Source organism: Elephas maximus, chromosome 23, assembly GCF_024166365.1.
Source record: "Elephas maximus indicus isolate mEleMax1 chromosome 23, mEleMax1 primary haplotype, whole genome shotgun sequence".
Classification (NCBI taxonomy): Eukaryota; Metazoa; Chordata; class Mammalia; order Proboscidea; family Elephantidae; genus Elephas; species Elephas maximus.
In genome coordinates, this window is record NC_064841.1 from 9,564,722 (window position 1) to 9,577,417 (window position 12,696).

Below are 12,696 nucleotides of genomic sequence, written 5' to 3' on the forward strand. Positions count from 1 at the left end.
GCAGGCTGTAGGACCACATAGCCCTTGTTCCTTAGGAAGGCCTTTCTTCAAAGGTTGGCTTTTCTTTGCCTCTCTGCAAGGGACGTCTTTAGCCTTCCTTCCCAAGTGGACTCTCTCTCATCCCTGCCCTTCCTCAGCAAAGCAATAATAATAATAATAATAATAATAATTAAAGTTGCCCTTTAGCAGCCTCACATAAAATACCCAGGGGAAATACCTGTATCTATGAATAGCTGTTTATAAACTATGATTCACAGAGTCTCAGGGGGTGATGTAGCAATTTGGGTAGCTGGTTGGATAGGGCATAACAACCATGGTGAGGATGGCGCAGGCATAACAACCATCATGAGGATGGCACAGGACGGGGCAGTGTTTCATTCTGTTGTACGTAGGGTCAGAACAGACTCGACGGCACCAAACAACAACAAACAAGCCTGGCTGCAAGAAATAATATTCAGAGAACACTTAGTGGCATGCTATTCACTGACTCCTCTATGGTACTCTAAGTTCTGTCTTTGGATCAAATAAGGCCTTTAGGCTATAGTGTCTTTATCCGTCTTGAAACCCTCCACTGACTTTAACGAGGATCCCTGCAAGGAGCAGGTATGTGACATTCACTCCTACATTTGGTGAAAAACGGTACTGAGGATGCCCCCAGTATTAAACCCTTTGAGAGAATTTGTTTTAGCTTACAGCACCAGGGGAAAAATGTCCTGCTGAGTAACTCATATGCTTCTTCCTTTGTCATCATAACAGCAATTTATTATTTTTTTTAATAACAATGATTTTAATGATTGTGATCCCTAACCTCCTCCAACCTGCAACTAGGAACTTTAGAGCCAAATTTGATGCCAAATTAAAAAAAAAAAAACATTAAGTTAATTCTTAATATTAACATGTTCGTACTTTTTTTTTAACTTTTCCTTGGTATTGTTTTCTTTCTTTTTTATCCTTATGGTTATATTTGCATATAAAGGACAATTCTTCCTCATTTCTTTTCTCTCTTGATAAAGCTGAAACAAAGATCTTTTTGGTTTTTATTGTGCTTTAGGTGAAAGTTTACAGAGCAAATTCGTCTGTCATTCAAAATTTATACACAAATTGTTTTGTGACATTGGTTGCAATCCCCGCATTGTGTCAGCACTCTCCCCCTGTCCACCCCGGTTCCCCATTTCCATTCATCCAGTTTTCCTGTCTCTTCCTGCCTTCTCATCTTTGCTTTTGGGCAGGTGTTGCCCACGTGGTCTTGGATACTTGATTGATCCAAAAAACAAGTTCCTCACATGTGTTACTGTTTTATAGGCCTGTCCAATCTTTGGCTGAAAGGTGGACTTCAGAAGTGGCTTCAGTTCTGAGTTAGAAGAGTGCCTGGGCCCATAGTCTCAGAAGTTTCTCCAGTCTCTGTCAGACCAGTAAGTCTGATCTTTTTTATGAATTTGAATTTTGTTCTACATTTTTCTCTCGCTCTGTCCGGGACCCTATATTGTGATCCTTGTCAGAGCAGTTGGTGGTGGTAGCCGGGCACCATCTAGTTCTTCTTGGTTCAGGCTGGTGGAGGCCGTGGCTCATGTGGTCCATTAGTCCTTGGACCAATATTTTCCTTGTGTCTTTTATTTTCTTCATTCTCCTTTGCTCGGAATGGGATGGGACCAATAGATGTGTCTTAGATGGCTGCTTGCAAGCTTTTAAAGCCTCAGACTAAAGCAAAGATCTTTTTTTGTTAAAGGAACATGACTTTATGAAGTGGTGTGTTTCACATCTTTATTAATTTATTTTGTTCATTTTAGTTTGCTGTGTATTTATCATCTTGTAGGACTTTTTCTCTTGAGATTTGGAATTTAAGAAAATTCATCAGGACATAGCTAGCTGTGGCTCTCTTTTCAATAATTTTAACTCACCACTAATGAACCCTCTTGAGCTGAAGACTAAAATCCCTCTTCATCTTGGAGAAATTCTTTTCTATTATTATTTTTTGATTTTTACTTTACCTTCATCTGATCTAGTCTCTCATGAAGCTACTTTTTTCTTCACATTAAACACTTCTAGGGTGACCAGCTTGTCCCAGTTTGCCTGGGACTTTCCCAGTTTTAGCAAAAAATGTTAGTCACTCTTAGTTGAGCTATTGTGCCCCTGAGGACAGAGATTGTCAAACTATTTGTAGTAACAGAGGAAATTAAAAAAAAAAAAATTTTTTTCCTAATCAATTATGGGCTGATATTGTTGAAAATAAAATTCAAAGTGAATACAACAGAAATTAAATTTAAAAAGACATGCAAAATAGAAGCCCAATTTTAATAATTGTTATTAGATTTAGTAGACATACAATTACTCCATCAAATTGCTCTAAAAGTTTCTAAATCCTTGTTAGCTTTCTGTAAGATCTTGTGTCAGCTTGTGGAGCACACTTTGAGTAACCCTACACTAGGATTTCTCTAGAATTTTCTATTATGCTCTTTCATCCCCTTCATTCCACCTCTGTTCTCTCCACCTTGGGCTGAATGCTTCTCCTTGATGTTCAGATGCCTCGTTACATTAAGCTGTGTGCTTTAATGAGGGGCAGAGATGGAGTCTGTCTTTCTATGTCCGGCATCCACCACACTGCCAGGCAAGGAGTTCGTTAGACTGTTGTATTCACTGAATCTTTATCGGGTGCTCAGGCCTGAAGGCAGGAAAAGGTGGGTTGTTTGGGGCCTCTGCTATGGAGTTGGTATCTTATGGAAGACCCACTGGGCTGATCCCACTTCTGGAAGTTCAGCTCTTGTAGATGAAACTCTCATTTTCTCTTTATTAGAGCTATCCTTTCTAGTGAATCCTCTTATCCAATGAACTCAAGCATACCAATGATCGTGAAGACAGCGCAGGACCAGGCAATATCTCATTATATTGTACATAAGGTTGCCATGAATCAGAGCCAACTCAATAGCAATTAACAACAACAACATCCTCCCTTTAGATGGAGAGAGAGAGATGTACTAACATCAGGAACATTTCAGACACTCAGTCTTACAAAATTCTTTTAACCAAGCACTGGGAAGATAGCCAACTCTTCCAAACCCTCTTCTCTCTCTCCGTTGGAGTCACTTTCCCATCTTACAAGTTGACTCATATATGGCTCTGTTCTATTTCTTAGTTCTCTCCGTACTTTGTCTGAGCCCCAGGCTCACTCCTTGGATTTCTAACTGAAGCTATTTTCCTCACAGCCATCTGATCCCCTAGGCTTCCCCTGGTTCGGTACCATAGACTGTAAGGAATAACCCCAGAAATTCCTTTACTAACTTTCATTTTGAATGTGGTACTCTTTCCACATGTCCAGAACATGAATACATTCTGAGCTACTTGTACCACTCATGTTAACTTCCCTCTGCCTTCTCAACAGCTAGATCTCCTTCAGCCACCACCCCTACCCCCGATTTTTCCAATTATCCCTTCTCATCTAACCATCAGAGGTTTTAAGGTTTATCTTCGACTTTCAAGAAACCCAATTCCTTGCCCCTAATTTATGGACTACTAAATTCCTGAAGGAAACATTAGCATATTTTTGTAGCATCTTTAAAATATAATTACATATCCATTTCTGGGGAGGACTCACCCCCAAATCAACAAGAATCTTTTGGAGAGGATTTTATTTTGTTGCTCCTCAATATAGGAAAGATGTGAGTGGAAGGAGAGAGAAAGTGTAAAGGAAAGTGGGTAGGGTTAATAAGGTAGCAAATTCTACTGAGAGAAGTGCCTGGGAGGTCAGAAGGGTATCCAACAGGAGATAAGGATGGAAGGAGAAGGAGGGACACGTCTGCTGGGCTGAAGGTGCTGGGATAAAGCTTCGTTGTTGTTAGCTGCCACTGAGTCATCCCTCACGGTGATCTCAGGAACAAAAGAATGAAACGCTGTGGGGTCCTGTGCCATCACCATGATCGGTTGGAGATTAGACGGTTGGGATCCATAGGATTTTCACTGGCTGATTTTCAGAAGTAGATGGCCAGGCCTTTCTTCCTAGTCCGTCTTAGTCTGGAAGTTCTGCTGAACTCTGTTCAGCATCATAGCAACACCCAAGCCTCCACTGACAGACGGGTGGTGGCTGCACTTGAGGTGCATTGGCTGAGGAGTCAAACCCTGGTTTCCCACATGGAAGGCAAACATTCTATCGCTGAACTACCTAGGGCTGGCTAACTCAGAGATGAGTGGAACCCAGACATGGCTCCATGGTGCATTCTGTGGTTACATTTCATTATGCCAGACACAAGTTCTAGGAAAATAACATGGAAAGTCAGGCAGTAGATATTCCGATGAGTAGGTGATTCTGGACCAAGCAAAGACAAGGTAATTACCTCTACCTTCTTTTGTTTGCAGGGGTGTGGACTGAAAAATTCCAGCTGCCTCTGTACTGGTGTAGGAGTTTGGTTGGAAACAACATCCTTCATATTTACAGCCCTTCCTACCCTGGTGGTGCAGTGGTTAAGAGCTTGGCTGCTCACCAAAAGGTCAGCAGTTCAACTCCACCAGGCCTTCCTTGGAAACCCTATGAGGCAGTTCTACTTCGTCCTATGGGGTCGCTATGAGTTGGAATTGACTCTATGGAAATGGGTTTTTGGTTTTCTACACAGTCTTCAGGCATTGATTCACCCTTGAGAAATAATGATACATGGGTCACTTGTCCTCTGCAGGTTTCTGGAGTGAGTTGTTATTACTTTTAGGAAAGTAATTTGGCAGAAATCTTTGCCGGGCTCGAAACCAGTATTTCCACTTCTGGGTCTTTTGTGTAGAAATTAATCTGAAATGTTGAAAAAAGCATGACCTCATATATAGAAAAAAGTAATAGTAACTATTTTTGTAATCAAAGCACTGGAAAAATTAATGCAATAAGGGAAAAATTAAAATATTATATATCTCGATGAAATATAAACACTACTATAAAGGCTGTACCTCAAAAATGTGTGATAATAGAAAGCTATAATATAAAATTATACATGCAACCTGATTACAAGTGTGTAAATTTGTAAAGAGAGGGCTGGAAGGATATACAACAAAATTTTAATGATTGGTTGTTTTGGGGGAATGTGGTGTTGAGGGGGAACTTACCTTCTTTATGTACTTTCTAGTATTTCCTAATTTTTTTCTAAGATACATATCCAAAATAAATCTGACTCATAGTGGCCCCACAGGACAGAGTAGAACTGATCCATACTGTCTCCAAGGAGCAACCTGGTGGATTCGAACTGCTGACCTTTTGGTGAGCAGCCGAGCTCTTAACCACGGTGCCACCTGGGCTGCAAGACACTAATACTACTTTTTAAATGGGCAGATTTCAGCATTATTTTTAACCACTGATATTGCGGAATAAGCGATGGCTTCTGGTGAGCAAAACATCCTCTCTCACAGTGTGATTGAATTTCAGGATGGAGGCCAGCTTGTGTGAGAAAAAGAAAACAACACTAAACAATCCCTGTCATGAATGAGGAGCAGGACCCTATTTTCATGCTATTTCGTTTGGGAAAATCATCAAGAGATCAAAATGACTCCTAAGAAGACAGTCAATGAAATTTTTTTTTTTTTTTATGGATTTTCCCCTTAACAGAGAGAAGATAGAAAGTACTTCCTTTTTACACTGTGTCCCTGTTCAAGTGGCCTGCAACATGGTGAAGTTCCATGGCCCCATTTGCATTATTCAGACTCTGGAATAACTGGATGTGATCATTTAAATGATGACTGATGGGCCCTGACCTCCCTACCCAGACGATACTGCTGTTTGAACTGGCGGTTAATCACAGTTTAAAAGTGACTTATCTGTGAAGTACAATATGACTAATTTAGCAGCTAAGCAGTTTCGTTGTGATCCTGGTGTCAGTGGAATTCTTGTCACCTATCCAACAGTTAAGTCATATTGCATAATTGTGGTGTGACATCACTGCGCTCCCAGATTATTGGCTGAAGAAAAGGAAAAAAAAAAAAAGTTTCCTGGACTGTAAGCCTTTCCGGTATCTGAAGGAATGACTTGTCCTGTTACTGCAGTACAGCCAGAGACCAAAGGAAAAAAGCAAACAAACAAACAAAAAACAGTGCTGTGAAGTGGCTTGGTTTTGGTGTGTCATTGAAAACCCCTGAGTCTGAGCATGCGGGGTCCTGTGGGAGATTCCTGATGGAGCCTAATTACGAGGTCTCTTCCCTTTGTGTGAGACTCCACGCTACCAGTCATTAAGGTGTGGCTCAAAGAGCTGGAGACAGTGGCACTCGGGTGTAATGAGGGCATTTAATGTTTCTGAGAACTTTACAGCCTTCTCTTTGGATCGAACAGTTTAAAACGCAGCTCACCATCTGCTGGATACATAGACACTGAAGAGAAGGTCAGCTGGGACCCAGTTGAAAACCGTTTATGGCTGAAAGCCTGGCTTATTTCCCAGGGAACTGGTAGTCTAAGTTAATCACCATGGAATATATAAACTTTAACATCGTTTATGTCATTGTGTAAAACATCAAGGTTTAAAATTATCCACGGAAATGTCTAGAAACTGGGTGCAAATTTATGATAGTAATGGCTACAATGTTTTGTTTACATGTGCCAGCACTGTTCTAAAGAAAAATCTAAGCACTTCACATATATTAATTCATGAGGTAGGTAATATTGTTATCCCCAATTTACAGCTGAGGGAATCAAAGCTCCAAAGTCAACAAACTGGTAAAGAGTGGAACCAGGATCTGAACCCAGGTAATTCAGCTCCAGAGCACATTGTCTTAGCTGTTGCCCTCCACTGCATCTTGTACAACAACAACAAATGCAACTACTATTTCCATTTGCCAAATGTTTTTTGTGTGACAGTCACTGTATTATAACCACTGCATTCTTGCATCAACTCTGTGAAGTAGAAACTGTGCTATTATTATCCCCATTTTATTGATTAGGAAAGTGAGGCACAAAGAAAATAAGACACACATAAGCAAGTCTGCAAGGATTCAAACCCAGAAAGCCTAGATCCAGACTCCATGCTTTGAACCACCATGCTATTCTGCTTTTCGATAGCTACCCTTTATTGTGTACCTACTATTATGTAATCCTCACAACAACCCTCCATTATATTATTATCCCCAATTTAGAGATGAGAAAACTGAGGCTCCAAGCAATGGGGTCATTTGTCAGCTTCCAAGTGGCAGAGCCAGAATTCTTCCAAGTCCATTGGAATCCACCATACCACACTAAAACAAACAAACCACCCAACAAACCCAATGACTTCGAGTAGATTCCAACTCATTGCACCCCCTTATGCTACATAGTAGAACTGCTCCATTGGGTTTTCTTTTCCTTTCTTCTGTGGTGCTGCTGGGTAGGTCTGAACCACCAACCTTCAGGTCAGTAGTAGAGCACAAACCACTTGTGCCACCCAAGGATCTTTTCCATATCACACTGCCTCCTCCCCAAATCCAAAGCTACAATTCCCAGGCGGGGTGACAGAGGTCTGTCAAGAAAAGGGCTGGTATCTCAGGATTCACCCCGTGCTGGAAGTGATATCTTGGTCCGGCCTGTCCTTATCTTCAAAGGGTGGGGCCTGGTGAAGAGATGCCAGAGGGTTCTGGAAGTCAGCCGTTCACCAAGGGGTGGTGCTTTGATTGAAGGGCACCCTTTCTCGAGGGCCTCCTCTCCATTTGTGTATTCTGGGGGATTTGCTGATGTGATCAGACTCCCCTCTCTCCCCTAAATTCCGTTTCTCTTTTCATTCCGCTGTTATTTCTGAAACTGCGCTCCCCTGCCCTCCTTCGGTTACCACAGCCTGGCACATGCTCAGTTCTCTCGCTTGTAAGGATTTTCACCCCACCCCACCCCGCCTCTCCTTTTGATGCACATATTCAATTCTCTGGAATGGGGCCACCCATAAGCTTGACACACATTTTCAAAGGGCTTTAGAAATGCATGTGATCAGTACATTTAATTGTGTTAAAGAAGCATATCAACTGCTTGTTACCTGTTAATTTCACAGTATGGGTGCCCCACCTCCAAGACTGCAGTAATTTTTAGAAATCTGAAATTACAATAAAAAACAAAAACAAACTTAAATCAACACCAAAAAAGATTGAAAAACAGTTCGACTATTATGAAAGTATTTACACCAGAGCTTTCAAGAATGAAGAGCGCCTCTAGTGAATTTAAACTCTTACTCTTTGAAAGGAAATCAAATGTATCCAGTTAATTCGCTTAATATTTATTTGGGAGGAGATCGAGAACAAAAAATATGTGTGACTTGCCCTGCGTGCACCTAAATACTTAAAATACAAAATCAAACATCATTAAGAGTGAAACAAATTGAGACGTAGAGTTGGCCCAATAAGGAAGCAAGCAAGCAAGCCAGAGGAGATGATCCGGACAGCTTTTTGAAGGAGGAGAGACCTGGTTGGAACTGGAAGAACTGGTAGAATTGTGATAGGTTGAGATTAGAAATAAAAGAGGACAATCCATATAGGAAACTTGTTGTTGGCTACTGTTGGGTCGGGTGTGGACTCATGGGAACTCCATGTACGTCAGGATCCAACCATTGTGATTCGTAGGGTTTTCGTTGGCTTATTTCCAGGGTAGATCACCAGGCTTTTCTTCCTAGTCTATCTTAACTAGTGTGAGACAAAAAGAGAAGACGAAGGGACAAAGCCATGAATCTTTCTCTAAGATACACAGCAATTAAGTAATGTTCAGAATCTTCTATAAAAATTAATAGTAATGGACAGTTATTCAGCTTTATACTGAAGAATAGAATGTAATGTAACGGGAAAGTGTGTTTCATTCCAAAATAGAGAAAAGGGAAAATCTTAACATATAGAATTATAAGCTGGCCATCTTCCGGACCCATGAATCTTCCTTTAATGAAGATAAGCAAAGATTCAGCATTGTAAACAACTCAACAGCACCCAGAAAGGGTGCTCATCTAAAACGCACTCTGGTAGATCTCAGTGGGCAGGGAGTCTACTCCTGGGTCATCTGACCTTCAGAGTGACCTCAGCTCAATCACCCCATCTTCCCTGCTCTGTGTCTATCCATATTCCTGAAGAATGACAAGGTCCTTTTATTCAGAGGGGATGAGTGATGCATGGGAGTCTCTCTCCAGTGCTGTTTGTGGTCCTAACCATTGCCTGCGAATGACTTTATTATAGCAAAGAGTGTCTTATGATGAATGAGTTCATTCTGGTACTTTGGTCAATAAGTACCTTGGAATATGGTCCAGAGGAGGTCATTCTATTCGTTCATTTGTTCGGACATTGAATGAGTGCCTACTGTGGTAGCCAGCCTCCAAGATGGCCCCCAGTGATCCTGCCTCCTGGTATTCATGCCCTTGTGTAGTACCCTTCCACATCTATCAGAGTTGGTCAGGGTAACCAAAAGCATGTGTCAAAAGCAACCGTATGTCACCTCAGATGGTATGTCTGAGGTAGATTATAGAAGGAATTACGGCTTCTGCTTTGTGCTGTCTCTTGGATCTCTCTCTCTGGGAGAAGCTAGCTGCCGTGTTTAGGTATGACACACAGCAGTCTATGGAGAGGCTCGTGTGGTGAGGAACTGAGACTTCTGTCAACAGTTGGAAGTGGGCTCTCCACACCCAGTCAAGCCTTGGGTGACTGAAGCCCTGACTGACACTTGATTCACGTCTTATGAAAGACTGTGAGCTGGAACCCATCCATCTAAGCTGCTCTTGGGTTCCTCACACTCAGAACTGAGTGAGATAATAAATTGTTGTTTTAAGCTGTTATTTTTTGGGATAATTTGTTACACAGGAATACATAACTAATACATCTACCATTTTTCTGTTTCTGTGCCAGGTACTGGGAATGAATATGGCTTAGATTTTTCCCTCGAAAAGATAACAGTCCTCAAAACAAAACAGATCTCTAAGTACCTACTTACAACACGATACAACATAAGCTACAAGGGAGATGCCTACCTAATGCTATAAGAAGCGGGAGACAAAAGAGTTAACTCTATTTGGAGAGAAAAAAGGTCGAAAAAAATCTTTACAGAAATTTAGAGATTAAAAAAAAAAAACAAAACAAACCTGTTGCCGTTGAGTTGATTCCAACTTACAGTCAGACCCGATAGGACAGAGTAGAACTGCCCCATGGGTTTCTAAGGAGCTGCTGGTGGATTTGAACTGCTGACCTTTTTGTTAGCAGCTGAACTCTTAATCACTGCACCACCAGGGCTCCATTTGGAGATTAGTCTCTAAGAAAAATCAGGAGTTTTCCAGGCGAAGAAGAAAGAATGGCGTATGTAAAGACCCAGAGGTGAGAGAACCAGGGCATGTCTTAGCGCATGTGTTCAATTCCATCCAGCTGTGACCTAGAATTCACATGGAGGTTCCTAGCCAGGGAAGTTGGGTTTTAGTCTAAGATACGGGGAACCACTGGCAGATTTTTTGCATGGGACTGACACAATCCTTTATGTATTTTAGACACACAGCTGTTTGTGGACCTGGCAGGGCTGGAGACAGGAAAGTAAAGTAGGAAAATACAGTGGTTCTTCCCAGCACCACTCCTATTAGAGACTAGTGAGCTTCTGACGTGAGTATATCGCTCACATTTTTTATAATGCTTTCTTATTAATGCTTTCATTAAGATAGTTTTTATTTTTGTTTTTTGTATTGGTTTCTATTTTTAAGTTTCCATTTGGAAATCATTTCAGACTTACAAAAAGTTTGCAAAAATAGCACGAGGAATTCCCATATATTTTTTACCCAGTTTCTTCCAGTGTTAACATTTTATATGAACCAAACCCGTTGCTTTTGGGTCAATCCGAACTCATAGTGACCCTATAGGAGAGAGTAGACTGCCCCATATGGTTTCCAAGGAGTGCCTGGTGGATTCGAACTGCTGACCTTTTGGTTAGGAGCCATAGCTCTTAACCACTATGTCACCAGGTTTTCAATCACAGTACAATTAGTAAAATCAGGACATTAACATTGATACAATACTTTTAGCTAATCTACTGACCTTTTTCGAATTACACCAATTGTCCAATTAGTGTACTTTTTTCTGGTCCAGGGTCACACCTAGCCATGACAACTAATTATGCTTAGTTGTCACGTCTCCTTTAATCTGGGACCATTTCTCAGTCCTTTGTCTTTTGTGACCTTGACACTGTTAAAGAGTAACGAACAAAAAACAAACCTGTTGCTGTGGAGGCAATTCCGGCTCATAGTGACCCTATAGGACAGAACAGAACTGCCCCACAGGGTTTCCAAGGAACTACTGTTGGATTCCAACTGCCGACTTTTTGATTAGCAGGCAAGCTCTTAGCCACTGTGCCACCAGGGCTCCATCATGGAGTAACCAAACCAAATCAAATCAAACAAAACTTGTTGCTGGCGATTTTGACTCAGAGTAGAACTGCCCCATAGGGTTTCCAAGGAGTGACTGGTGGATTCGAACTGACGACCTTTTGGTTAGCAGCCAAGTTCTTAAATACTGCACCACCAGGGGTCGCCATTAAAGAGTACTACCCAGTTATTTTGTAAAATGTTCATCAACTTCAGTTTAGTTTATCAATGTCTCCTACGATTACTCTCAAGTTGTGCGTTTGGGGCAAGAATGGTCCTGGAGTGATGTTATGCCCTCAGTGGGCCCTGTTGGAAGTTACATGAATTGGTGTGTCTCAGTACTGCCGATGTTCATTTTGATAAGTTGGTTAAGGTCATGTCCACCAAGTTTTCCAGCTTTGAGTTACCATTATTCCTTTTGTAATGAGTGAATATCTTGTGAGAACATACTTTGAGGCTGTGTGAATTTCCTGTCTCTCGTCAAACCTTCGCCCACTGATTTTAAGATCCATTAATGATTTTTGCCGGAAATACTTATTACTGTGGTGTTTGCCAAATGGTAAAAACCACCCTCAATGAGATGGATTGACACAGTGGCTGCCATAATGGTCCCAAGCACAGCAACAATTGTGAGGATGGCACAGGACTGAGCGGGGCTTTGTTCTGTTGTGCATAGGGTTGCTATGAGTTGGAACTGACTCGACGGCACCTAACAAGAACAACAACACAAATCAAGAGATTTATGATTATGTTATGTGATAGATTCAAAATATGTTCTCAAATCCTTCGATATGCCAATCTTTAAAACAAATGGAGCCTAGTTCCCTTCCCCTTGCGTGTGGGCTGTACTTAGTTACTCTTTTATAACAAATAGAATATGGCAGAAGTGAAAGTTTATGACTTGTGAGACAAGGTCATGCACAGCACCGTGGTTTCCTTCTTGCTCTCTCTTGGGTCACTCGCTTGATCTGAGGAAGTTGGCTGCCGTGTCATGAGGATGCTCAAGCAGCCCCATGAAGAGGTCCTTGTGGAGAGGAAAGGAGGCCTTCTGCAACAGCCAGCACTCACTTGCAGGGCATGTGAGTGATCCACCTTAGAAGTGAATCTTCCAGTCCCAGATAAACTTTCCGATTGACTACAACCTCATGAGAGGCTGAATCACCCACCTAAGGCACTTCTGGATTCCTGACCCACAGGAATGGGTGTGTGAGACAACAAATGTCTACTATTTTAAGCCACTAGGTTTTGGTATAATTTGTTATGCAGCAATAGATAACTAATGTTGGTAGACAACCCACATTGGTAGGTAGGAAAGAAATCATCAAAATAAAGTTCAGGAAGAGCAAATACCAGGAAATAATGTGTACAAAGAAAACACAGGGTAGGAAAACATATTAAAATGAGAATAGGATCC

The 12,696-nt window shown here is 41.5% G+C and overlaps 1 long non-coding RNA gene across 3 annotated transcripts in view; it reads left to right on the forward strand.

The window, feature by feature from the left end:
- LOC126066603 (uncharacterized) overlaps window positions 1–12,696 on the forward strand; it is a 238,198-nt gene that overhangs the window by 19,968 nt on the left and 205,534 nt on the right. The window contains exons 7-8 of one of the 3 annotated variants that reach the window (XR_007515199.1): window positions 1,303–1,412; window positions 4,348–4,699. The exons of 1 other annotated variant lie outside the window; for it this stretch is intronic. This is a non-coding gene — a long non-coding RNA (uncharacterized LOC126066603). Of the gene's footprint in view, window positions 1–1,302; window positions 1,413–4,347; window positions 4,700–12,696 lie in introns of those variants that run through there. One more of the 3 variants, XR_007515200.1, reaches the window with a different exon arrangement.